The following is a 27299-nucleotide window of genomic DNA, read 5'->3' on the forward strand; positions in this document are numbered from 1 at the left end:
TTTCACATAAAGGGCTGCTCCTCTTCCTCACCATCAACACCTGTCCTTTCTAAAGAGCCTGTATCTATCTACTGTAGAGCTCCAGCTGGGTCAACCATATGACCACACTTCTGTGATAACCATCTTGTACCCTTTGCTTGCCATTCCCATCTACCATTTTCTTACTTGATTTGGGGTCATGTTCCTTCCCATCATTTTTAGTTTAATGTTCTCCTCAACAGATTAGCCAGCCTGTTGGTGAAGGTGGTTTTGCCACATTTGGTCAGGTGTATCCCATCTCTTCGTATTAGTTCTTGATCCTGAGAAAGGGTCCAATGGCCATAAAAGTCAAATCCCTGTTGGTGACACCAGCAGCTCAAACAGCTGTTAATCCACTGGATCCACCCACTCCTTAAGCCAGGGGTCCTCAAACTTTTTAAACAGGGGGCAAAATATCTGGGACTCCAGCCTCCATGCCCGTCATCCTCACCCACTGAGTCAGGCATTCACTTCACACTTGAGATGTGTTCCAACATTCATACCTGAGATACGCTCCAGAACTCCCTGAGAGTATCATTGGTGCTTGTGAGAAAAAACAGCAAGAGGTGACAATCCAAGAGAGGGACAAGCCTCAGCAGCCCCTGCACAACATCCTGAACCCAAGCACCTGGGCAAGCAGGAAGCCCTGCAGGGCGTGTCCTTTGTCTCTAGCAGCTGCAGCCTCCCACCGCTGTCACTTACCCCTTCCTCCTGGTGTGGTGGTGTGGGTCAAGCTCAGCCTTGTTGAGTGCTTCACTGGACATAGCTCCCAACACCTCACCTGCTACCAGGGCACTGACACTGTTGTACAGCTGTAAATCTTTCAGTAGACTGTTTTGTAATAGTGGACTATTGTAAAATATTGTAAAATAGTCCACTACACAAGAAGAACTAGATAGACTATGTGCAACACAAACATCAGGTAGAAAATAGCTAGGGGATGTTAGTAAAAACAATATAACTACTGACAATGCTGGCTTATATACATACAGGTATTTCCTGGCATAGATATACTGAACTAATTATTCTGCCGTACTTCTATCATTTAGCTCCCATGTGGACATCTTGTATACCAAAACTGTTGTATTGTCCCAGAATAATTACTCTCAAGTATTTAGAGTATTTTTCCTTTTATTCTCTAAATAATCTCTATTCTTTAAATAAATAATTACTCAAAAGTATCTAAAGTAATTATTCTAAGTAAATTTACTATTGTTTTAAACAGAATTCCCATACTGATCTAAACCCAATACAGCTATAGCAGCACAGATTATAGATATGCTGGGAAATACCTATTTGTAGACAAACCTGCCAGTAGTATTAAAGTTGCTGTGAGTTACAATGATTTAACAGAGTTTCTTTTCTTTCCGTTGGGATTTTTTTGGGGGGTGTTGGGTTCTTTTTTGGTGGTGGTGGTGATCTGGGGGGGGGGGGGTGTTGTTTTGCTTTTTTTTTTAAATAATGAGGTACAGATTTGGTTCCGTGGTATGTAAGAATGAAAAATCATCACTCTGGTGTCACTGGGATCATTTAATATGATTGTCTGTCTGTGTCCTGAAATGCTGTTCATTCACAATAGGTGGTTTTACAGATTGTTCCCTATGTTTTTTAGAGTGATTATGGACTGTGTCATCTACAGAATCATGCAAAATTTCAGAGCTCAACAAGCAGTAAATGACCATGATTAATGCAGCTTATTCAGTGACAGCTTTTGGGACTATAGCCCATGAGATGTCATGGTTATTGCTCTGAGATAGTTTTCCTCCATGTTACATGTCCTTATTCCTTTGTCTATTGTCCTCCTTCTATTGCCTCATTATTCTATTGTCCTCTTGTCTATTGTCTCCTCTTTCAGCCAATTTCAGTATGAATGGTGAAGCAGTTTCCTTACATGGTACATTAAATATAAACAGCCATCTTTAAATTTCTAGGCTTCATAAAAGAAGTGACCTGACAGTGAAGGCTAACAATATCACAGAATTATTGTAGATGCTCTGAAATAAGTAAACAATCCTTCTGAGATCCTGAGATCCTCAGAAAAACATATTACTGATTTTATTTGATAACTTGGCTGATAACAAACCGCTTGCTATATTTTTAGTACCTGTGCTGTTATAGGTCAATTCAATGTAAATGGCTTTCTCTTGCCATTTCAGCTAACCTGAAGGAGAACATTGTCCCCACAAATATTTTCCTAAGTCAACCTTTTAAGTTTCCTAGAGTTCTTTGATACCTTTAACTATTCTTAATACAGAAACATCTGAAACTTGTTCAAGAGTAATAACTGCAGCCGCATCTCTTGTTCTTTCAATGATACCTCTAGGTTTTACACAATTTATTTCTCTGGTTGATAGATGGAAGTAGTTTATTCTAGGGATTAAAGACATAACCCAGTCTCTGGTTTTTGGAAGTTCTTTGCTGGTATAGGCAATTAGCAGCAAAGCTAACAGCTTCATTCTTCAGAAAAAAATATCATGCAAACTTGTTCTTTGCAGGGGTTATGTGTCACTCAATGCAGTGAGAGCAGCAACAGCTTATTCTTATGTCATCATTAGCAGTGAAACCGTTAACCCATTTCTGCAAATTAGCACATTGAAAAAAGCAGTCTGAGCAGCCAAGAAGCTGAATATCTGCCTTGAGTTTCATAGAGAGCATTTTGAGCTGACTAATATTGGTGCAGCGCAGCATTAAGAAATTATAACAGACATCCCAAGAAAAAAAGAGACCAACAGATCCCACTAAAAACACCTGTTTGAGTGACAAAGGAAGAAAAATGCCTAATTTGCCTGACGATCCCATACAATACTAAAAATCAAGTAACCAGGAGACATACAATATTTTAAAAATATAGTCAAATGAACATATAATCTTTGAAAACTGTTTAGATTCATATTAAAAACATAAGAGAAATTAAAAGGAAACTGGAAAATATTGGGAAATATTGGAAATTGAACAATATCTGAGGATAACAATTGTATAGCATAGTTCTAAATTCAATATAATCTTCTTTTAAAAATCTCTAATTTAAAAATAGTATCTGTGGACTTTCATAGGTTTCAAAAATATTTCATTCCTAAAACACAGAGTTCTAATAACTCCAGATCTAAACAGTAGGATACATCCTACGCAACTTTACTCATTGAAAAGCTGGAGTCTTAATCTAAGCCAAATTCTTAGGCTTCCTATATGACCAATGGAGAGAGACAGGTTTTGCGAATCACAAATCTTTCTGAATATCTTTGCCACCTATCTTGATGAACTGTGGGCTGGAGATACCTCAGAAAGCCTAACCAACTATTTTGAATAGGGCATCTAACTTGTAGATAGCCATAGTGTGCCTGAGATGCATCCTAGTTTAAGGCTTCTAAGATCTTTGGGTTTGGTTCTGAGAATTTATTACATTTTTTTGTTGAACTCCTTTAACTTTTTCTTATGTGGTCTTTCTGCAGATCAATCAGCAGTGTCACACAGGCTCACAGTTTTCATGGATAACATAAAGCTGCTCCATCTTTTGCTAACAAGCACTGAAGTAGACAGTGGGTCATCCTATCAATATGCACTCCATATGAGGAAGAAAAGCAGAGTTATCAACAACAGTGTCTTATTTCCTCTTCTCTCTTCCCTTCTCAATTAACACCAGGGTCAAGTCCAGCAGTTCAAACAAAAAGGATTATATTTTGCTCTTTTAAAGAGAAACACAAGTATTAGAAAGAAAAATACGTAATTTGTTATTTGTGGCTTGTTCTCCAGTTACCACACAGTTAAGGCATATTCTGTTTGGATTTACTACTTTCTGAAAACATCCCTATTCTGCAATTAGTTCTAGAGAAAATTTTAATCCCAGTTACATTTTTTTGAAAGGCTTATGTCAAGACAAAACAAAAATTCAGACAAGATACTGGATGAGACTGAAAGAAGGTATTCTAACTCAGGTCTTTATTCCTTTTTTTGTTTGCATTTAATGCATGTTCTCAGATGTGATTTGTAGCAACATAAATTTGGATGAGTAAATCTCTACTCTTTCCCAGAGCAATGCTACAAATTAACTATATTGAAACATTTTATTAAATTACTTCAAATAATCTAAGTATTTTTATCATTGCATTTTTGCTGCTTAAAAAAAAAAAAAAAGAAAAAAAAAGATGGGGTATTAAAAAACATGATTCCTGTACACATTCCTATTTTTTTACTTAGATATTTACTTAGATATTTACTTATATATTAGTCAGATTTAGGCTGAGTATGACTAGAAACATTAACTTCTTATTACATTATTGGGACTAGATAGTTCCTGCTATCTGAAAATCCACTTTCTCATTTCCCTCCTATTGTCCATTAATATATGATAGTCTAAATCCTTTTTCACTGGGGTTCTTCACTTCTTTGCCATATTTAAAACATCTGTTACTAAAATCAGAACAATGACCTTAAGCATTAAGTTTAAATTCTGTTCCAATTGTAAGTATGTAGTTATGATCACTGATATTTAGCAACTCAGTTGTAGTTACTCTTGCACTTCATCCTATTTTGTAGTCAGCTTTATGAAAGGCTTTGTTAGACACTTTCTTTTCCTAGAAAAATGAGTCCTTTTTCTTATATTAAACCTATAGACTAATTTCAGTCCCCTTCTGCCCTCCTTTAAAATTTGCCCAAATGCTTCAGGAGACTGTCTAAGCTTGCATGCCACAACAGAAGTTAAATAACTCCTATACTCATGACCTAGAAAATTTTTGTTTTCTTATTTTCAAAACACTTATTGTAACAACACAGCAGCGTTTCATGTCTCTGATTCTTCAAGATATGGGGACTCTTTCAAATCTCTTGTACAGTATTACCTCATAACACTGAGATCCCAGCATATATTCGTACATGGGGTTATTCCTCCCCAGGTGCAGCACTTTGCATTTACCCTTGTTGAACTTCATGAGATTCTTGTCAGCCCATTTCTTCATACTGTCAAGGTCCCTCTGGATGGCAACACAACCCCCACTTTGGTGTTATCAGCAAAGTTGCTGGAGGGTACACCCTGAACTATCATCTGGATCACTAATGAAGTTGTTGAACAATATTGGACCCAGTATTGACCCTGAGTGCTGCTGATTACCGGCCTCAAACTAGACTTTGTTCCACCAATTATCACTTTGGGCCCAGCCATTCAACTGGTTTTCAATTGACTTCACTATCTCCTCACCCAGACTGCACTTCAACAACTTCTCTATGAAAACGTTAATAGGAGACTTGAAATGAAATTAAATATATAGCTTCAACTTAGACCAAGCAGCTTATAGAATTCTAGAATCATAGAATGGTTTGGGTTGGAAGGGACCTTTAAAGACCATCTAGTTCCAGCCCCCCTGCCATGGGTAGGGACACCTTCCACTAGACCAGGTTGCTCAAAGCCCCATTCAACCTGGCCTTGAACACTGCAGGGATGGGGCATCCACAACTTCTCTGGGAAACCTGGCCCAGTGTCTTGCCACCCTCACAGTAGCCCTTCTGCTTCCATAATCAAACAAGATTTTTAGAGTAAACATGACTTTCTAGCCCAATAGCTTGGTCATTCAGGTGGACGATGGAAAACTTGCAAACTGATTCCTGCTCTCAGGAGCATTTGCATATTGACATTAAAGAGACATTGGATAAATGATGTCAGAATGGTTTCAAATTTACTAGGTAAAGCAAAGTAAATCTTATTTAAGTTTAGTGGACTATTCATGCTCCATCAAATTAATGACAAAACCCTATTTTACCTGGAAGAAATTAAATCTTTTCCTAGAAACACATGACTGTAACAGACAACCAGATTAATTGGTTCTGGCCTGCATCATGTCAGGCAAAACCAACATATACTCTGCTTTATAATATGACCAAGTCTTTGTAACTCCAGAACTAATTCAGATGCATAATCAACCCTCTTTTAATATACTGTAGTAGTATGTTTACATTCAGAGAAATGGCCCTTGGTATGTAACACATAACAGTAAATGTCTGAGCAAGTTGTAACATCTGAAACCTATTTAGCATCTTTATGAGCCAAGCTCTGATCCTAGCTGGCATTTCTTGAGATTTTAGTAATTAAGAATAACACTGTACTGGAAAATTTGCATAAATTTCAAGAAGGAAGAAGTCTGCATGTCAAATATTAGAATTTAGAACCACTCAGGATCCTACTGGATTAATTTGCCAAAAATTAGAAAAAACCTAGATAACATCAGGTGAATTCTGTATTTCCTAATGAAATTATATATATGGGTTTAGCCTTTTAAAGTATTTTTCATATGAATATGTATCTGCCATAAATAGGGGTTGGAGGGGTGGCAGGTTATGCACCTTGAAATCTCCACAGTGAATTGTAAAGTTCTCCAGTACTGTACAACCTACACATATTTGATAACCTCTTTTTCTACCAGACAACAATGGAGGGGGCAAAATTTCCTCAGAGAACTAAAATATCTCCTCACTATTTTATGTACATTCACATTTCCATTAAACTGAGTAATAAACAGGAAAAAAAAGCAGCAGCAACAACAAAACGAATAGGTAGAGTCGGTTTATTTTGGATCCATCAAAATACATTAAAATGCAGTTAGAAAAAGATGTTATAAACACCACAGGAGGGTAAGTTCTTTTATACATAAGTAAAGAATTTACAGACAACGGTTTTCAAAACACAGCTAAAATGGATTAATAGAATACAACCATTCAAACAAAACAGTGCTAAAGACAGGGATACACAGAAAGACAGCATACTGGATTCCTTTTACTGTTTGATCTGATCAGTTTTCAACTTTTCAAGTATTAGAATTTCATATCCATTTTATTTTTACATCATGGTTATATTGAAAGAACCACTGACTGAGCCAGATTTCAGAACAGGACACACTAAACAACAGGGAAAGGACCAGCAGAATTAGTGTGGATTCCCAGAGTAATAGGCCCCCAAACAAAAAGAACTGGGCATGAACAAATGAAAAATGCTCAGTCCAGCACCTCCATTCTACCTGTTTTACTTCACGCTGGATAGGTGAGGAGTGTCCACAGGGACAGTTCCTGCATCTTAGAAGATATAACACAGCCAAAGATGTTAACTTGTTCAGCTATCCAGATCACTTCTGTCACGGGCCTACATCATTTATAGATGTGGTTCTTTTTGTCAGGGTTCTCAGACATGACTGATTTTGCTGTCCCTGTGTTTTCTGTAGATTCAGATGCTGAGCTACAAGAAAGACCATGGAAGTGATGGTATTTAAATAAGCTGTTAAATGAAAATGTAAAAATGAAAAAGGTGGTTCCTTATTAATATTTTTTATTTTACAATAACTTCTAAAAATCCACAGATTTAGGAAAAACTGGAGAACTAGAATGTGTACCACCTTATGCAGATATTTGAAATAGGATTGGTCTCAGACAACTTCAGATGTGTACATCAGTATTAATCAACTTAGTGACTCTTGAAAGTCAAATAAAATAAGTAAATTCTTCATATTACTTCAATCTTGATATAAAAATAGATCAGGAGAATTATGCCATGAATTGGTATCTCAGTGACTATAGTATGACCAGCTGAGATGTCAACATCAAAGCTTTATACATCTAAAATTAAATATATGAAATGTGATGAGACATGCAACTATGCACCTGCCTTAGTTTAAGGAGGTGGGCTTAAAAGCCATTGGCTCCTGAATTCTTTTTAACAGTGCTCCCTGTTTTGCTGGGCGGGGGGGAAGTCCATAAATTATCAAGCTGCCCATATTACATGCCAGCATGTCCACGAAGATTCCTAGTGAATCTCATCTCTTACCCTAAGCTTGGGCTGTAAGGTCTTTAGAACAGGGCTTTTCTTTGCTCCATGCTTAACATGGGATAGAACATTACATGCTCTTATGTTTTCTGATAATATTGTAATATCCTGATATATAGTAGGAAAAAAAAAAAAACAACACAGTGAGGGAAGAAACATAATTTTAATGTTCAGGGAAGGCAAGACAAAGAGTTTGCCTACAAAGAAGAAGCATGAACATGAGCATGGGACCTACTTTTGAAAACACTGCATGCCAAGCAAGTAATTTTCTTGTCATTTATTCTTTCTATTGATGTTTGAGTCCTCCACATTCAAAGGACTGCAGCTAGTTTGGCTCTCTGCCATACACCCATGGTTCTCATAGTGCTCAAGAGTAAGGCTTTTCTAATCAAGTGAAATCACACCATATATCAGAACTTTTGTCCTCTTAGGCCTCTGTCTGCAGTAATAACACAAAAAAGCAGTCCAGTTGAGTGGATCTTAGAACAGATGCACAGGACTCCAGCTTGCTGGAGGAGGTGGGAGGAGAAGTAAAAAAAAAAATGCAGGGGCTTTGAGCACTGGCTTTCATCTATGAAGTTTAATATCTGCCTGTAAGAAATACTTCCAGAACAGGGCTTTGATTTTCTGTACCATACATACATAAGCACTTGCTAGATAAAGTATACAGAGAAATTAGGCAGCAGCTAACAACTAAAAATGGGAGGCAGACTTTCGTGTTTTCAGAATGCTACGCAAACCAGGAAGCGCACACTTGTGAAGGAAGGTTACTGTCAAGGGTTTCTGTTATGACTACTGCAAGAGAGTTTCATTAAACTTCTGAAAGCAGCAATAAAGGAATACAGCCACCATTTAGAAGCCTCATAAGGAGATGTGACATCCAGGATAGAAAGTGGGATATTTTTATCTTGACAAAGGTAGATGTTTGAAAAAGGCATATTAATTTTCAGGATGAATTTCTGAGAAACAGCTGGATTTCTGAGAAAGTATCGTGCTGAAATCCAGTATATATATATAAAAAACCACACTAAATTAAATAATTTGAATGTATCAAAAAAGAGTAGTCACATGAAAAGGTGGTCGCTGAATTACTTTTTACTGGGGGAAACTGACAGTGAAAGTAATGAAATACAAGAATCATGAGGTACAACACAAACCTGCACTGCAAAGCTTTAAATCTTCCCTGAAGTTTTCAGGTATCTAGGTTATTTAGGTGTAGGAGTTTGATTAGCACCAATCCATAGTTTAAAACTGTATACTGCAAAGATGTTACATATTTCATTAGTTTGCTGTGCAAATCCTGTAACAGAACTGAGGGCAAAGTTCATTTTATTGAACTTCAGTCAAGCTTGTAGAAAAGTGATTTTGAGTGATTAAATTAGTCATCTACACTTTCTCCAAAGTAAATGGACAGAGATAGACACTTCCAGTAGGCATCTCATTCTAGCCTAAGTTAGTTCTCTAAAACTGGGTGAATCATCTTCTGATAGTGTCTATCTATGTCAGAAGGCATTTAGTTAGCTTCAAGTGGCTATTAAAGTTTCAAATCAGTCTTTTTAGGTAAAATAAACCCTACCAATGTTATATATATATGTGTGTGTGTGTGTGTGTGTGTGTGTGTGTGTGTGTATATATATATATATATATATCAGATGTTTTAAACTGAAATAGCATATATTTGACCAGATTTTTTGTTGTTTAGAGTTTGTAAATACATTATTGACCCAGAACTGAAAACCATCTCCCCGATTCTGAAGGAATAATCAAAGTTCTTATGAAAAACAAAGGCCACCAGAAGGTCACCACCATCACAACAACAAATTGTACTTAGTTTCAGTGTACCACTCACTTTTGTAACAAGGTAAGTTCTTACAGATTTCATGTACCTCTGCCTAGGACCCCTAGTCAGAGGTCTTTCCAGTCAAACCTGGTTCACAAGACTCAGAATTCATGAACATCCCCACTGCTATAGAGTATCTACAACTGTATCTGATCAGGGCAGCAGCTCCACTTACATTGCTATGTCTGGCTTTCCATGGAGAAGACAACTGGAAAACTGCAGGTAACAGACACTATGCAAGCAGTGCATACAGCGGTAGGAAGAATTGAATCTCAAACACTGACAAAGAAGATGAAAGAAGAAACAAGAAAGAAAAAGCCCTCTATAAGAAATTAAAAAAAAAAAATGTTTTCATGGACTGGAGAAGTAATAAAGACTTCTCAACGTCCATATTAATTTGTATGTAATACTATTTTCTTTCCACTATTAACAGTAGAAATGCTATTGCATTGGAAAAATGACATAGTTCTCCTTAATAATTGCCTAATGTTGTTGGGACAGGAGAAATACTTGCACAGAGCAATATCTGGGATATAAACACCATACAGGAGAAGGAGTATTACTGTTGTTCCTACTGTGCTGGCTTTGGCTGGAATAGAGTTAATTTTCTTCTTAGTAGCTGGTGTGGGGCTATGCTTTAGATTTGTGCTGGGAACAGTGCTGATAATACAAGGATGTTTTCATTGTTGCCTATCAGGGCTCACACAGAGCCAAGGCCTTTTCTGCTCCTTACCCCACCCCACCAGTAAGGAGGCTGGGGGGGCACAAGAAGCTGGGAGGGAACACAGCTGGGACAGCTGACCTGAACTGACCAAAGGGATATTCTATACCTTATGTCATCATGCTCAGCATATAGATCTGGGGGAAGAAGAAGGAAGGGGTGACGTTCAGTAGTGGTATTTGTCTTCTGAAGTAACCCTTAGACATGATGGAGCCCTGCTTTCCAGAAGATGGCTGAACACCTGCCTGCTAATGGGAAGTAGTGAATGAATTCCTTGTTTTGCTTTGCTTGCACTCATGGCTTTTGCTTTACGTATTAAACTGCCTTTATCACAGCCCATGAGTTATCTCATTTTCTACTCTTCCGATACTCTCTCCCATCCCGCTGTGGGGGGTGTAAGCGAGTGGCTGTGTGCTGCTTAGTTGCCAGCTGGGGTTAAACCATGACATCTTCAATGAGTCTTCAAGTCAGAAAATTACAGTTGTTGCATATTTTAAAACAAATTCCTTTCTTTTGTAGTGGAACAATTAATCAGTTCAGAAAAGGTACACTGGGGTATCTGAGTGTCCTGGTTTTGGCTGAGATGGATTTAACTTTCTTCTTAGTAGCTAGTACAGTGCTGTGTTTTGGCTTTGATGTGAGAACAACGTTGATAACACACTGATGGTTTTAGTTGTTGCTGGGTCATGTTTATACTAAGTCAAGGACTTTCCGGTTTCTCAAACCTTGCCAGCGAGAGGGCTGGAGGGGCATGGGAAACTGGGAGGGGACACAGACAGGACAGCTGACCTGAACTAGCCAAAGAGGTATTCCATACTATGGGGCGTCATGCTTGGTATATAAACTTGGGGGGTTATCTGGGGCCTGGGAATCGTTGATCTGGGACTGGCTGGGCATCGGTCAGCAGGTGGTGAGCAGTTGTACTGTGCATCACCTGTTTTCCTTTCCCCTTTTTCCTTTGGATTTTACCCTTTTCCCCACCTTCCCATTATAACTGTCATTGTTGTTGTTGTTATTATTATTATTTATTATCATAATCATCATCATTATTGTTGTTGTTGTTGTTATTGGGTTTTTTTCCATTTATATTATTAATTGTTCTTATCTCAACCCTTGAGTTTTACATTCCTTTCTGATTCTCCTCCCCACCCCTCCGGGTAGGGGGGGGCAAGTGAGCAGCCGCATGGTGCTTGGTTGCCAGCTGGGGTTAAACCACAACACTGAGGAAATGCTTTGTCAGCACCAGTCTGTGGTGCTGTCTGTTGAAATACATCTGTGTCAATCAGAATTTCTTTTTTTTACATATTCATTTTTCCTATGATACTGTATGTTATTGATTTTTTTCAGTTGTATGCATAGATCTTCATCCCAATATCTTTATGCCAGTTTACTGGCAGGTACAAAGACTTTTGATTTTCCAAATATCAATACTTCTTTTAGAATGTGAATTCCTTTCTATAAACATTGAGCCACCCATCAACAGAAACTTTTCAAAAACAGGTTTTTCATTTAGAGGAACTCTCCTCTTTCACATTGTTTTCAGACAGTGGAGCAGGAAATGGCCTTAAATCCTACATTCTTCATTTGAAGCTACAATACCATTGATGTTACACTGAAAGGTAAGAGAAAGGGGTGGGATCTCACAGTATAAAATTGTGTGAGGTTGCATGGGTATGCAGGAAAACTGGCTAGGAGGGAAAACTGACTGGACGACTGTGGGTAGTATATACAGTTTAAAGCAAAACAGCCTTTGCTGATTTGAGCTGCTAATTATTAGGCCTGCTGACATGGATACCAATCCAAACTTATGTATGACCTGCATGACCCCTGCCAGCCCAAGACTTAACCAAATGACCCCTGACAGAGCTACAATAAATGCAACCCTTTCCAAAATCTGACCATGGCCCTCACTCCAACCTATTCAGACCCTGGATGCTTCAGATCTAAACCTTACAGGAAGAGGAGAGGGAGGAGGAAGAGATGCTCCAAGGTGCCAGCCTGACCTTGGCCAAACAGTACCTTAGGTTATGTTGGACATGTGGTAAATCAAAGGAAAAGCATTGTTGTTTGACCCCAAGGCCAAGTGGCATTGATTGTCTTAAATCCATGCTTCTGAGCTAGTGAATTTCATAATTTGATTTGGAAAAAGTAGACACATGCAGAATCCCTGAGTGAAGATTTTTCTGGTTATTCCCAAGGTCTTGGAAATGGGCATATGGCAACTCAGGCCAAGTGCAAGAGGTGGTGTGTAAAAGACAGTAATAAAAAAAACCCTGCAAGGTAATGGCATTTTTTTCTGTTATCCAACACACAGCAACTAAATATTCTCATCTTGTTAGCATTTTCTTGAAAATCAATTATATGCGCTGTGCTTGCTTTGTACGATAACTTCTTCTTAAACTTCCTTTGCATTACATACTCGCTTGTACCGACACAGATTCATTCACACATGATACGACAAAATTTCACATTGAGATCCCCAACAGCAAAAGAGCATGAGAGCCACCATTACTGTGGACAACCAGTGATGTGATTCATAAACTGGTTCATAAGTTTGGTTGTTTTCTATTTAGCCACATAGACTACCCTTAATCCATCAACCCCTTGCCAAACTCTAACGGTACTCAGAAACTAGTGCTGATGAGTAGACCCTGCTAACCAAATCTATAAATGAAGTTCTGCTACTTACGATTCACCAAACAGTAAGGTCCCACGCTGGCCCCAGATCCATACCAGGCACTAATCCTAGATACATGATCCCTGTCACCTTATACCTAGAAGACAGGGACAAAACTAAGGCCCTGTATCCCTCCCATACTTAAAATTAACACTCACTGGTCCCCAGAGGCCAAAATCCAAATCTTAATTGTAATCTCATCAGTCATTAGATCCATTCACACCCAGTTGCTTCTGCTGCCCCTTACCATGCTCTGATAGTCTACAGTAGACTTATTTCCAGCTGCAAACTGTCACATCCTCCTACAAAGCAAGTCTCCAGTCCTAACCAACTCCAAACACAGCCATGTAGCCTAGTTATCAGAATTTCTTTACTCGGATTTAACTTTTAGTGCAGTCTTGGTCTTTGCCCTCTTCCTAACTCAGCAGTAAAGGCCGTAACGTGGTGACCTCTGTTCATCTCTGTCCTAAACCAACCACCCTGTCCTAAGCTTACATCAGCCTTAAATATCTTCTAATACTGGTACTGAAACGTTCATTTGGCGGAAGGTTTCATAGAAATTTAAAAATCTACCCACACAGGGTTGTTTTTTTTTTTTTTTCAGAAAAATTAAGGATGTCAATTTATAATCACAAATCATCAAAAATCTTTAGTAAAAGTGCAATTGCTTTACTCAGTAGGAGAGCTGCTTCTTCAGATGACATATATTGCTTCACCCAAACACTGCTTCGTATCAACATGTAATACAACGGGCAGCATACAGGGTGCAGCATTCTGGTATAACAACACTAAAGGCCTTCAAGCAAAGCGGTCTTTCCACAAGTGATTTGAGGACACCTGGGAAGCTATTGAACAAAAGCAGAATTGATGCTAATAGAAAAAGTATCTACACCTTAGTTTACAAATAAAATTAGTTTTATCTCTTTCAACTGATTTTGCTACCCTGCTAAGTTAGATCAAAGTGCTTATCTTGACAAAGATTGCTTACAAATTAAATATCACATAAGCCAATAAAATGGTACCTTGAAGTTTATCCAGATGGCTTTATTAAAAACAATAATGTCTGACATAAACATTACTTGGAAAGACTGCATTGCTAAAATAGTTCAGAAGCTACAAGTTTTAATATCTTGACAAAGCAGGAAATATCAGTGTATATGCAGTGAGACTTAAGGTGACCTTGTAAATAGCTTATATAAAACATTTTATAAAACTGTTGTTTCCTGACATTCTACTTTTTTCACCATTTGATGTCAGGTTACATCCAGTGAAATGAAGCTATATGAACATCCATCCTTCAAATACTAAGTTCCATCATTTTTCCTGCCTCCCAGGGCATGAAATAGCTACCCACCACCTGCTGTTCACAGGTTGGTTTGTCAGGTTGCAAGTTGGAATTGATATGCACTGACTTTTATAGCACCCCAAACTATATTATATCTCTGTACTGCTTACAATAGCCACTGCTGACCCATGCAGGTCTGCAAACATCCCTAGAATTAAATTAAACCAAAATTCTAGACTAGACTCTGTGTTTGAATTTTACCATTATGCATGCATATGTGTCATTATGCATATATGTAATTCAAAGACTTTGGATGAAAATTTTATATTTGGGGCAAGTTACAAAACTGGCAAGGTCAAATTTATTAAGCATTTGCAGCCAAAATTACTTTGGGTTCATTGATTCAATGTTTTTCATTAAATAATTGTATGTGGCCATTCAGACTTACAAACACTTCTGTTCTTCAAACTGATGACAGCTAGAAAGGACAAGAACTTATTCAAGGAGCTTTCTCTTAGCCAATATCCCCCAGGTGCACCCCATATATGCACTTATTCAGGTGTGTTTCCCTTTCTTTATTATTTATAAACAATTGAAATAGCAATACTATTTATTTACTTAATTGTTTTGAACACATCAGCTGGAAGAAAGTACAAAATGAATGAGAAGATTCAACCCAGATAAGCAATTGGAAAGCTTTCAGGCTGTGTTTTTCTCATCACTGTTCACTTGATGGAAAGAAACTGAATTCCTTGACCTTGGGTTAGCTATCATAAAATGTAATCAAAATTCTTTAAGCTCAGAATAAAATGTTCTAAATAGGTTAGCAAGCTAAGTTTATTCCATTTCTATGATGTACCATGTCCTGAAACAGGTCATATTCCCCAAAAAATGAATGAAAAGAAAAACTTTTTTCTTGTAGAAAAAATACAGGTTAAGAGCTAGTGGCAAACTAATCATAAGACATGCTGCTATTTTTTAGAAAAACTGAATAAAACCTAACATGTTCCACAAGGAAGGATTTCGCTAAAAATCAGGCAGACTTGTGGAAACTGCAAAATAAATAAAAAAAAAAAAACAAACTAAAATGGATTTCTATTTCAAGAAACCCCCAATGTCTATAGACTTGTACTGTTAGTAAAAATATTTTAAATGACACATTTATCACACTACTGCTAGCAGCTACCAGTTCAGCAATAGTGGCCACCCCCAGAAGCTGGCATTCTGGGTGTTTGTGCCTTTTGCATTACTATTTCTGCTGACCTTATTATTTTTTTTTTAATCCTTCTTACAACTTTTTATTGACACAGCTGTCAAAAGCATCCTGTAAGTATTGATTTCTCCCAGAGAGTAGAGAAATCTGGTAGATCACTCAGATTTGCAATAACATACACCAAAAGTATCAGATGCTGTAGTTGCGGAAACAGCAGGGAAACTTGATGGTATACCTCTATCCTTTTCATTTAAAACCAACCAAACCAACAAAAACCCCACACTACAGCAACAATAGACTCCCAAACCAACCAACAAACAAAAAACCAGCAAACAAACAAAAAACCCCAGGAAATGGCTATGCACTATTGATAACACAGATTTATATCAGCTAGCCCGAAACATAATGGAAAGCAAAAAACTGTATACTCTTCACTGTCAAATTTTTTCAAAAGTAGTTTAGAAGATTCATCCAGGTGATTTTGTAGCTGCACAAAGTAAGCACCAGAGAGAACTGTCTATAGTTTGATTAAAGGCTAATAAAAAAAAAATAATAATGAAACATATACCTATGCAAGTTGGGTCCTTCCATTCCTAAACAACACAAAACCTTAGCTGGCCACACAGAAGAAGGAAGCATGGCTAGATAGAATGAGATTTCACATGGTGGGTGCCCTTGCATATTTGAAGCCATTCTCTAAAAAGATTCTCAAATGTTCAAAAAAACCCAGTTCCTCTATTACAGGAAGATAAACTCCAAAAGCACTTTTAAAATTGGTAGTACACCCATGAGATCTATGGGAATAAATATTATTCTACACAGTTTAAATAACAAATTTTGTATCAGTTCATATTTCTGTGAGAAATGAATTTGCATAATCCACAGTAAATGGGTGTATTTTTCACCAGTTTTTTGTGACCTCATTGGGCAATATTTCTTTCTTTTCTGTATTTTTATTGCTTTTTCCTGTCAATTTCAAGATCCTGAATTGTGCTTCTTTTCCCCTGCACATCCAAATCATTCATAAATATATTTAAAATGTCTTATGGTTTTATTGATGTAACTATTGATCTAAAAAACAAAACCAACCAACCAACCAAAACCAAAACAAGCAAATGAACAAAAACCCAAAACAAAACAAATCAAAAACCAAACCACATGAAATGCCAGTATTGCAATAGGAGCAACTGTTTTCTCAGGCTGAAACTGACTGAAAGCATCCCCTATATAAAAATGAAATGCATTTCTGTGGATGCACTGACACTTCACTATCTGTCCAACATCTCAGATTTACTCTCCCAGATAACTTCATATTTTACCCTGCAGTCCCTAAAGAAACATCACTTTAAACAGGGCCACACGGAAAAATGCACTTCAATAACATCTGAAGGTCTTGTGTTTAGCTGCAAGGGACTCTAATCCAAATGAATGATGTGCCTATAGAGTAAGTTCCATTTAGAGTTATGGAAACAGGGAGGAGCAAATGCAATGGTAAGAATGCTAAAAAAAAAGAGGGAGAGAGAGAAGAAAAAAAAGGAGAAAAAAAGACTGGAAATAATAGGAGAGCTGGAAAAAGGGAAGAAAAGAGAAAGGAGGTGGGTGGGTGGGTGTGGGGGGAACCCAGCAACTCCAGAATGATGGCAGTAAAAGACACAAGGATTTACAGATAAAGCCGGAAGATGCTGGCAGCCATCTATCAGTCTGCCTTGATGAAACAGGTATTGGAAATTAACTCAGGAACCCTATGAATTACATTCAATCCATGCTCTGGGCTAAGCACTTGTCAATTTCAGCTGCTATTGCAACCTATTACTTACAGACTACATGGCTGGCAAGTTAATGACGCAGGACAGTGTTACAGAATAGCAGCATAAACTGTGTACAGCAATGCTTCTTACACACCTTTCCATAGTCCAATGTCAAAACTAAAAGCCCAAACTCTGGGTTCCTCAGTGAGCTCTTAACCTCATATCACATTATTTCACACAGGAGAAAAGTGCATACCTGAAGAATTAATCAGTGACCTGCCTGTTCACAGAAAGCTTTCACCAAGGTTTTCTGAGCATGGTGAAAAAAGCTTTGATTAAACTTTTCTTAAACCTTCTTCCCCCTCCACATAGGATAATCCACTCTGAGGCAGAGCTTTTGAAGGTGACGATTGTTTGGAGGATGCTGATAGAAGAGTAGAAAAAGATGCTGTCCCTATAAAACTTCAGCCTCTTATACATACAATATAATTCTTTGTTGTGGATGGGGACTTCTCACCTGACAAATGCTTGATTACTTAGCTGTCAAAATAGCTTTCCAGGGAAGGTTAACTTAATTTTATATCTACAAATACATATATTGATAGTTGTGCACTGAAATACTAGAAATACATTTTATTAGAAAGGTACTCACCCAATATACTGGAACTTCTTAATTGTATTTTTCAGTTGATAAGCTTGTCTAAGAGTGAAATACTTTAATAAGCAAGCACAGTCACAGAAAATGTCAGACCCTGTGATCCTGTGACTAACAGCTGCTGCTGCTGTTGGTGGAGACAGAGGGGGAGAGACAAGAGAATACGAGTACCAAAAAAAACATTGAAGGCCAAATTAGAACAAATGTTTGTCAAGTAAAAAGGGCAGCTTTTTGTCTGATGGAAGAGATTTAATTAGAGAACTCACAGAAAGAGACTCTCTCGAAAGTACCAGATCCATTTTCTTCAGATAAGCTAATGAACCTCATTGAACTTTGCAAAGAATTGCTGAACTAATAACACAAGGGGGGAAAAAAATCCAGAAAATCTGCTGCAGCATCCCTTAGAAATGAACTAACCAATTATCAATGTGAATCTCTATCCCAGGGAAGGGGTAATATGACACATTTACTAATTGATTTTTCTTCCATTTGAGTGACTGATGGACAAAATTATTACAGGAAAAAAATATTTTTGTACATTGTTTCTTTTTTATAGCAGGCTCTAAATTCAAAATTTAAATTGCATGTTGTATGTGCTAAGTCACCTACATGGTACATTATCTACCCAGTTTGTTGCCTAATTCTATCACGGTTCTTTTTTCCCCTAACAGCAACCATAACTAAAACCTATTAAGGAACATGATATTTTGCATTAGACAAGGGCATCTTGAATGTAATAAAGAACACAGTAAACAAAATTGTTTTAAAAATGACAACACAATTATAAACAACAACAATAATAAAAAAAACCACCCACAACTGAACCCATATGAGGATGATTGTGTATAATTCAGGGGAACTCAAATATTCTCATTGTTAAAAAAGTGAGGCTTTTAAATGCTTTTGAATTGTTTTATACTTCATTGGTATTCTTCATGTGGTTCTCTCCTTGTTTTCAGCCTTTCACAGTATACTCATGCTTGTCACAGCAGCCCTGGAATTCAAGTATATAGCATGTATGGAATGGAATCATAAAGCACCTATACTCCCATACCACCATTTAACAAAAAGTATGTTTTTTTAATCATAGCACAGACAAATAAAATATATGTATTAAAAACAGACAAGCAAAATAAACATTAATGTAAGTGAGGATTTAAAAATCCATGGAAAATTCATGTCATACGGATTTTCAAAACAGAAAGGCACATTTTTAAGAGGAACTTCAGTGTTTGAGATTCACATTTTCTTTCAGTACCTCTTTGCTCTAAGTTTTTGGAATTGAGCCTTTGTGTATGGGATTCTCAAAATGCTCACTGGAGTTTTTGGAAATTTTCAGTCAGTGTATGGAATGTCATTTTCAAAGGACAACAAAGTAGAGGATAAAGCTAGGATTTTTAAAGTTTTGGAATGTATAATAAATCAAATGCCTGTTACTACTTTAGCTAACAAAAAGCATTCAGTGTACTTGGTTGAGATCATACTTTGCCCCTTTTATAGTAAATTTTATAAAAAAGATTCTTTTAATAAATGTTGTTTGAAACAGATTTATTTGACTGTGCAAATATACACTTCTTTAAGTGTATGTGATTATTATGAAGGTTGAGAAGATCGCTGGTGTTGGTAGTAGTACTTAACAAAGAAGTACAAATAAACTTCTCATCTTCCCTTTTACTGTTTTTTTTTACGTGTCATCTCAAGTATCTATATATTCATAATATATTCAAGACACAGTGCTTTAGCTTGGATTAAGGGTGAGAATATATCTTTTGGACACTCCTACAGCCACACCTTCTTTCCCCCTTCATTATTTGGATGAGGCAAGAAAACAAAGAAGACAAATTATTTTACTTTGCCACTTTGAAACCATACTACAGAGATAGTTACATTGCTTAGGTGAAAAGGAAAGGAGAAAAGTAATCATATTTTCCTAAACATCCTGCTGATACATAAGCCAGTTGCCAAAAGATTGCACCTCTTGCTATATCTGAAACTACATAAGTACGTAAATATTCTTCAAAGCAGTTCTTCTGTAGAAGTAGTTGAAAGCTCTGCATGTGGTATTTTGTAATATCAAAATACCACTTTTCTGCAGGCAAAGTTCCAGTAGTGTCAAGAGAGGCTGAATATACAGCAGTGGATATTGCTGGCAATGAGATATGTCTTCTTACCAAAATAGTAAAAGATTGTTTTAAGGTTAAAAGACATGCATGATCCCTGAAGACAATGAAACTCAAATAGATTATATGGATAATCCATAGTTCCTACAGATACAGAAAAAAAGTGCTTGTAATCATGATACCACTACACAAACTACTCCCACAATGCCATAAAGTTTTGCCAATGACATGTCAGGTTGATGAGAGTCAAAGAAACAGAAATATGAAGCCAAACCAGTGCTAAAATTTAAATACTTTCTACTGCTTGAAGAAGCGCATGGTGGCTTTTTTATTATTATTAGGAATGATGTTACTGTGTGCCAGTCCAAAATGCCATTGTTCAGAATTCAGAATGTTGGCAAAGGTGATAGTATGCTGTTGCCTGGTCAGCTCTATTTGAACATTGATTTTGCCTGCAAATGGAAAACTGCAGACAAGTCACGTCTCCTGAATTCTGACTTTCTGAGGATTGGGCCTATCTGTGGGAACATAAATGGGTACACTTCTAAAACATATACTGATTATTTTTTTCTCCTTCAGTATTATTTACAGTTACGAGTTACTACCCTGTCCAGACCAGGATGCATAGGAATACGTAATGTGTTCTGGCACTAATACTTCTCAGAGCTTCTTGATCCTTGGTACATATAAGGTATCCAGATGCTGGTAAGGATAAGAAAACAATTTATATAGTCTAGATTGTTTTAGGGCTTTGTGGTTTTTCTAGCTCACTATTCATTTAGGTCATGAGAATGAGAACTCTTGGTAGACTACTGCATTGTCCAAAGGCCGTTTAGGCCGTTGACTGCATTAGAACAGCAGTATACTTAGTGACGTCTTCTCAGCTGTGATGGTAGTGCAAAAGATTATTTACTCCTGCTAGGGTGATCATGTAAGAACTCACAGTGCTGTTACCTCATTTCAGTATGCAGATGCCCAAGAAAACCATTGCTGACCTACTGGGTTATAAAGGGAGGTAGAGGTGTAGTGCAGTATTGCACTGCAGGAATAACGTCCCAGTCTTGCATATTCTTCTGGTTTTGCTTTCTGCAGGAAACTAAGACATCATTAAGCTTTGAAACCTTTTTTTTTTTTTTCTTTTTTTTCTTTTGCATAGATTAAAGGTAAAGAACAATCTTTGGCTAGATGTAGATGAAGTGATAATCTGATTAAGTGTTATCTCTGCTGTTCTGTGTTGTAAGTCAAGACCATTCCTGTATTCTTGTATGCATGATATCAGAAATGAGTAGTTTTCCACAGAGATAGCATTTGGAGCATGTGTTATCTGTAGGCAGACTGCAGTCTCTGATAATGAGTCTGGGGGAGTCATTGCCATATTTGGCATCTAGCTGATGAGTTCCTCTAGAAACCCTGACAAGAGCCTTTCTGCATAATGACCATATGTATATAAATACTGTTTAAGATTCCACCTGAATTAAACTAAGCTCAAAACATTGAAATAATGGGAATCTTAATTACTGTGTTGGGAGCTGACTCATACATTGCAATATTAATAGTTGAGATTTTTCCTGTATTTTCTGGTTTTCCTATGTGGTATTATTGTTCATGTGGTACCATGGTCAACTTTAAAAAGATTACATTCATTGTGTCTTGCTGTACTACTGAATACAGACACTTTAATGCTTTCTATTTAAAAAAAATAAAAATAAAAAAGAGGTAATGCCATGGTACTTCAAGTGTCCATGTGATAAAAAAAGAAATAAAAGGGGGATGGGGGTTTGCCATATAGACAGCCCTTTTCAGGTCTGATCTCTGCCATCTGGATGTGTCCTACTTGTGCACCTGCTTGTGACAGAGTTAAAGTACACTCCAGCTCTTCTTGCAGCCTAGTTTTGGTGAGGAGGGAAGCTGGCTGGACAGATTTGAAGGAAGTTCAACTATACCCACACTAGTTCCTTCACCAACTGAGAGACAGTGACTGCGGAGCTAACTAGTTTTTTTACAGGCTGCATACAGGTCATACATGGCAGCTTCAAAGACAGATAAATTATATCACTATATTTATTGTCAAAAATACTTAATTAAATGTAAAACACTGCCATATTTACCCTAAAGAAAACATAAGAGCTACTTGAATCTAAATAAGAATCATAGTTGTACAATCGGTTCAAGATTTCCCTTTTAAAAGTTTGCTTTTAATGTGCATTTTCCCTCATACCACTAAACTACAGTTTTGACATATTTCCAGTGTCAGAAAAGACCATCATCTTGCTATTTAAATCTAATCTTCAGGGTAATACTAACTTGCAGGACAAAAGATATCAGCAGAGAAGGCCTTATTATCACACTTGGATCAAAATACATATAAAAAATAACCAAAGGTACATATATATGTATATACGTTGCCTGGAAGTGATTACGCCTTGTGTAACAAAAACAGCAGTTGAAAGTAATACTCAAAGACTTGCTGTCTGTATATGGTTCTCCTGCCCCTTAAACTTTTGCTCTTCTTGCTGCCACCATTGACATAACAGCAGGACAAGCAGTAGAGACAAAACACCAACTGGCTGCTGTTGTTATTGCTCACGTGAGGGCACCTGCTCATCACAGCAAAAATGTCAGTTAATTTTCTCACAATATAAAGTGAAAAGAGTAACTGAAAGACTCGTATTCACACAGTTATTTCTGGGTTTGATGAAGTTAATACATTTAAACAATCCTAAAGTATTATTAGACTCATACTATGTTCTACAGTTTTTCTATTCTACATATAGCTGCTGTTTGCTACGTTACTGTTACATCTGGAACTATATTCTATCTTTTCCATTGATTGACTGTGATGCCAAAAAAACCCAGAATGAAGAAAACTGCTAAGAGATTTTTGTACTTTTAGCAGCAAGGTAATTATTTTCTGTGCAGGGGATGAGGTGGTTTGCACCATAAACTCGAAGTACAGGTGTGAAACAGGCTAATTTATACATTTGACATACATGATTGCAAAGTCTTCTCATACATTATTCATGTAATTAGAACATCTCATTGCATATTAATGATGGGCAGAGTCTAGGTGGGACCTGGGTGGAGTTCAGGCAGAGTTTTCTTTTGGCATTACTTTTTAGAAGGTCGTTCCAGCCTTTGGCCTCACTCAGGTGGTCTTCCTCAAAGTTGTACTTTTCAACTTTCTTTCATAAGTGACCCTGCCAGGATCTTGTACATGAATCTTGGCTTGTTATCGTTTTCTTCTATTGATGTGTCTAACACTACCTAATTTATGATTTCTAGTACCTGGTAGAGCAATTTCCAACAATGCCTTAGGCCTGGGTACAGTGAGCAAGAACAGGGCGATTCAGCACTACACTGGTTCCTCAGTAACCAAGTTGAGCAATCTTGTAAGGCAAGACAGAACCTTTACCTGAGACCTTTCTCAGGTGGATCTTTAGGGTTTTAGGCCTTCTTCCTTCAAAACTGTCTTTTTCTTTTTTTAATTGTGATCATATTTCCCACGTTGAGTAGGATAACATTTGTCATTGAGATAGTTATTCTAATGACTATGCACTAGAAATTTTATGAAAGGCACATCAGTTCTGTTTCTCCATACATCCACAGTACAAACCTCCAAAGCTAATCTCACAGTATTAGACAGTTTAGAGGGAAAGAGCTGGCTGTTGACATGTTTTCTGGTTTAAGAGAGGTTATTTTCCTTTCTCTGTACCACAATAACAATGTTGTGAAATGACCTATTTATCTTTTATTGTCCAGCTCCTGGGAGACAGAAGGTGTAGGCAGAGAGTGGAACTTGCATGTCCAGCTTGCAGATTTTTTCCATTTTGTCCCCTGTGGAACAACAAAAGAATACATACAGCTGGGATCTGCATCTACCCCATTGTTTACCATTTCTCATACCCTCTGGAATTAAGGTGGATTCTTTTTCCAGAGATGAGTTCATAAGGCTTCAATAAATGAAATAAGACATTGAAACTGAATTCTAAGGGACAAAATACTATGAATTGCTCTTAAACCAGGGAAAAGAGGAAAGGGGAATGGAGGACAAATTAAGCTGTGATTTTCTCCGAACTTGTCTGACACACTTCTTCCCTTCCTACAACAGCTCTAAACAATGTCTTGTGTCATAGATACAATTTAGGTAAGAAGTAAATAGAATAACTGAAGAACAGATACTCATTTTTAAGTAGGTGATAGAATAAGATAGTCATTTGCTCTTTGTCAGACAAATTCCATGCTATCCTCATTCTTTGGTGAAAAAAATGTGAAAAACTAAAATAAAAATAATCACTTTATACACTTCTGAGGATCTTGGAAAGCCAAGCTTTAAATGGAACTGAAAAGCATGTGCCACCAAATTGCATACAGATAGCTATCTCTTATTTATTTTAAAGCATTACAGACGCATTCAGAAGACAAGTCATCAGTCAACAGTGACAGCCAACATGAAAATGTATAAAAATAAATTGGGCTTTAATTTTTCTTGACTAAGTATAGACATCTATCATAACTAATGCACTTCTAATAGCACAGCATTTTTTCCATGAAGTAATCTCATCTATTTTGTTATGTGTCTTAAACCTAATTAGAAAGCAACAGTCCTGGCAGTTATAAGGAGAAAGGCAATATTTCTTTTGACCAATGTAGGTGAAATCTACTGCAATTAAAGTTATGGCAAAGTTTATGCAAGAACAGAGAGATCATATCTTTGCTAAATAGGCTGTGAAGTCCTCCTACTTTTGGTGCTTAATTACTGGTGTCATGCTTGTAATAGCGGCATCTGTGCACACTCAACACTCTAATGGGCAGCTCCTACAGGACTAATGAATTTTAATTGATGGTGCTTAGCGTGGCTTTTGGTTTCTGTCTTTTGTAGAGGAGGCTATGCCTTTCTGCTCTTCTGTCCCCAAGTGAGCTGCATCTCTGTTGGGGAGCTCATAGATACAGATGGCCAACAAAAGGTGAAGAATACCAGAACTCTCTGGGCATCAGTCGCTTTTCAGTAAATATAAAGCTTGAATTGCTAATCAGCTTCCTTTTTTCCACCCAAGCTGTTTATGCTGTGGGCTTAACGTTAATCTCTTTTAGTAAGATGACACATTCCTTTTGAATTCAAAATATGCCTCCTAGGTTGACAAATCAGAAGACGACCTTCTTCCCTGTCTCCCCATAGGTAGTTTTTAATGTAGAGTCCTTTGTCAGGGGCAAAACAAAAACTTCTCATGGTGACACTTAATAATTTTAACCACTCCAGAGTTTTTCCAAAAAACCTAAAAACCCCACCATCCTCCTAAAAGTGCAGTTGCCTCTCTAAATGTTAGGGTTTTTTCTAAGTATTCTTTTTTGTGAGATCAAATATTCATTCTTCACACTGATAATTCCTTCATTTGTGGTTCCAAAAAGATGCAATGGAAGGCAAAACTTATTTGGGGAAAGTATCATTATTTTAATAAGTCTCAAGTTTCTTTTGCTTGGTATAAAATCCTTAAAAGGGGTGGAGAAGTAATTTGAACAAACTATACAAGTGGCATTAACTTATTCAAAAATTCTGCCTTCAGGAACAACAAATCTTTAAATCAGTAATAATCAGAGGCTACACAGAGATCTGCTATTATCAAAATCTGGTTTACACAGAAATAAGAGATTTCTCACCCCCCGTTGGCTATTTAACAGAGCTGGCTTTTATTAGTTTTAAGACAATGGCTTGCCTGATTTCCTTTTAGCCTATTGACCTAAAGGAAAAAATTAAAAAAATAGGAATAATAATGTTCTCTTTGTGAGTGGTATTTCTGAATTGTTGTCATCTGTAGTCCCTTTTTCTTAAAAAAGCCAAACCAAAACCAAAACTGCAATGCTCCTTTCCTTTAAGCATAATCTCAGTTTTTAAAAGATAAAGACTTGAGGAAACTTTTTTATCTCAAATATGTATTAAATGTATTAATTGGATGTCATCATGAATGAATGCTTTAAATAGTCATCACTTAGTATTTTTCAGGTGAAAAGAAGACTGAAATAATTTAATGTGCCATTTGCTGGTTTGAATATTGAAATGAAGATTATTTGTATTGCTTTCCAAAACTCATCTGTCACACCTTCATGCTGCCCACATCCCCCATCAATTTGTCAGCATGCAACCATGGTGCTGGAATGCAAGGATGGACTCATGGCACTCAATGCCTTCTGTCTATACACCATACACAAAATCAAAAAATTTCATTATAATATGCTGTGACAACTGATTGATGTGAGTGTGGTTTTACCAAGGCATTCAAATACTTATTAATTAAAATGAATACAACAATAATGATTTAATAAAGCAGAAAACCAGCAAAAAAAGCACAACATGCATGTGTCTCACATGTGATCCTTTGCAGTTATTTACAGCAAGGCCACAGCTTCCCCCGGAAAGGCATGCTTCCTCACACCTACCCCAAAGAAGCTGGAAGAAGGCATGCACAATGGCTCAGTCACAGGCAAGGATGGGTCATTTCAGCCATGGTACAGCCTTCCACACAGCAGTCAAGTCTACCTGTGAGTGATTCTTGCGGGTCTTCAGAGCATCTTCCCCAAAGTTTTCTTCACCATGCAGGGCTTATGTCACTGCTCTCTTGGTCTGATGGATCATGAAATCAATTCCTTCTGGGGATTTCATCCAGTCATTATTCCTTTAATGTACTAGCAACTTCCTCATGTCACTTTTGCCTACTAATTTCCAGGCCCATTTCTTTGCTGCTGGATGTTACTTCTGGGTCACTATAATCACATATGTCCAGCCAAACATTGCTTGCTTCCTTCCACCAAATGCTCTGATTTCCTTTTTCTTGCAGCTGTTCAATAGCTTAAAAAGTGCTACTGAATACAATCTGGTTCTTAAGATGGATGTTACTTTTTGGTCTGAACCTTAATTCAACAAAAATAAGAAATGTGTTGGAAGATACACATATGCTTCATTATCTTACTCAACCAGCCTACCTATGAGCAGAAACGGTTCTTGCAGAAACCTAACTCTGAATCTAAAAATTTACAGGAAGATAGTGCTGAGTCTTCAGCCGTCAGGAATCCATTGCAAAATAAAGACCTGAGTTTGGCTCAAGCTTGGACATTTGAAATCAGCATCTCTCAGCTGTGGCTCTGCCCAAATTTCCACAGAGTAGGTGCAAGATTCTCCTTATCTAACTTTGGCTATCTAGAAAGCTTTATCTGCTTTAAAATAGGTGT

Source organism: Falco punctatus (genome assembly GCF_963210335.1).
Source record: "Falco punctatus genome assembly, chromosome: 2".
In the NCBI taxonomy this organism is placed as follows: Eukaryota; Metazoa; Chordata; class Aves; order Falconiformes; family Falconidae; genus Falco; species Falco punctatus.